This window comes from Mus pahari, chromosome 14 (genome assembly GCF_900095145.1).
Source record: "Mus pahari chromosome 14, PAHARI_EIJ_v1.1, whole genome shotgun sequence".
In the NCBI taxonomy this organism is placed as follows: Eukaryota; Metazoa; Chordata; class Mammalia; order Rodentia; family Muridae; genus Mus; species Mus pahari.
In genome coordinates, this window is record NC_034603.1 from 26200917 (window position 1) to 26203049 (window position 2133).

Consider the following 2133-nt stretch of genomic DNA (forward strand, 5'->3'; position numbering starts at 1 on the left):
CATCTATCCATCTATCATCTACCTATCATTTGTCTTCTAATCTCCTGTTTATCATTTAGTGACCATCTATTAATCTGTTTATTATGTCAATCACCTGTTATTTATTTATCATTTGTTAATCTGATTGTCTATCAATAATCTTTCATCTGTCTACCTAGTATTTATTTGTCTTTCATCTGTTTGTCTACGTATCGTCAATAAACTATTTTCAGAAAGGCAAAGAATGTGACAAAATACTGACCAGGATTGACTCTAGGCAAAGAGAACTTCCGTGTTCACAGCGCGGTTTGAATTATTTCTGTGTTTTCTATCAAGGCAAGTGCCAGCAGAGGGAGCGATGCCCTTCCTCATGAGCTCCTGTGAGCCCCACCCGGGGGTAGCTTTGGAAGCCGCTGGTTCTGAAGGGGCGCCAGGGGGCAGTAAGTGCTATTTTGGGTGCTTCGGAAAACACAGTAATTCAGCTTTAAAGCCTTATTGCCTGCCTGCTGGTGTTCACAAGTGCAGTATAGTTCTCTGTTAAAACAGAAAGTTACCGATTTCTATCTCAGCTATATTTCTTAAAGATTTAGTCTGATCTTTCGTAAATGATAAAACTTGGAAAATCGGGAAACAAAACAAAACAAGTACTTCCCTGACCGGGAATCGAACCCGGGCCGCGGCGGTGAGAGCGCCGAATCCTAACCACTAGACCACCAGGGAAGAGGTAGTAACTGCCCTCTGGAGGCACTAGACTAGGTGACGACAATGGTGACGAACAACTGTAGTTCCGTTTGTGAGCCAGAGACTAGGCAACCAGGCAACTAGGCGACCAGATGCTGGAGAGGACGCGACAACGCCCGAAGCTGTGAGGAATCTTGCAGGCGAGAGGTGAGTTCCTGAACGGAGGAAAATAAAAAACACACTTGAAGAGAGAGAAAAAAAAAAAAAAGTGTTGTGTCAGAAGTGGGATTCGAACCCACGCCTCCATTCGGAGACCAGAACACCCATAGGCAAGGCTTATCACCTTGAGTCTGGCGCCTTAGACCACTCGGCCATCCTGACACTTGGTGAGTGTTGCTCGCTCTACTTGTCCTGGAGCCTGTGATGCAGCTGGCATTGTCCCTGGTCTCGGTCGTAGGAGTTGCTGGCTTCTTGGAGAAGATTCGAGGCCAGCACGGGACCGTGAGCTCTGTGACCAGAGGATTGCAGCACTGAGGCTATGGAGTTGCAGCCGAGCACGCACAGTAACTCTTGCTCCCACGCTAATACACCCAGCTGGGGCCTGTCCATTTACGGCTCCGCTCCGAGCGACCTGAGTTAGGTGAGTGTCGCTCCAGCAGCGGACGTACGACCCCGAGTGCTTTCTTGCAACGGAAGGCCACGCACCGCTCTGCAGAACAGTCATGGACCCGCTCGCGGATGGCTTTCATCTGAGTTCTGTCCTCTGAGACCACCCGTCGTCTTTCTTCATCCTTGCCTCCCTTCTTCCTCCACTTAACCCCAACCTTCCCTTTGCCCTGGTGAGCTGATGAAGAAGATAATAAATACGGATATGCAACTGGCGAAGAAAAAAACCCCACAAACAAACAAACAAAAAATCCAAACAAACAAACAAAAAAAACAACAAAGCACAAAGTTATGAAAGGTAGAGGAGTCAGAATTGCTGAGGAGGGCAATTTTCTTTTGATAAAACATTTCTCAAAAATTAATATATACAGGCCCGAGGTGGAGGCGCTGGGATTGGATCAACGTTATCCTTAGCTGCACAGTGAGTTCTGGAAACATGAGAACTAGTCTCAAAAACAAAATAAAAAAGCAAAACAGTAACACATGACCCATCCAGTCATGATATAGGGCCTATCTCTGGATCTCTACACACACACACACACACACACACACACACACACACACACACACATTTCAACTAAATGAATGATGCTAAGGAAAATATCCTGCCCTTGTTCAAATGGTGAGGAAAGCTATTCTATTTAGATTATTGTGGAAGCAGAGAAAAACAGACTGTTTAGATCTAGCAAAGACAGAAAAACAGCTGGGGGTTTGTAACCAAGGAAACGGTGGTCAGAGTGGGTGGAAAAGTTCTTAAGAGCTGATGTCAAGGGCACTAAACAGATCCCACAGAATTCTTCCAAAAAC

General features: G+C 45.9%; 2 non-coding genes across 2 annotated transcripts; both read right to left on the minus strand.

Annotated features, from left to right (window-relative positions):
• Positions 1 to 627: 627 nt before the first annotated feature.
• Positions 628 to 699, minus strand: Trnae-cuc. The gene has a single exon. It is a non-coding gene; the product is annotated as a tRNA-Glu (tRNA).
• Positions 700 to 934: 235 nt separating this feature from the next.
• On the minus strand, positions 935 to 1041 carry Trnal-caa. Its single transcript has 2 exons — positions 1004 to 1041; positions 935 to 980 (listed from the first exon to the last, which is right to left on the minus strand). It is a non-coding gene; the product is annotated as a tRNA-Leu (tRNA).
• Positions 1042 to 2133: the final 1092 nt, after the last annotated feature.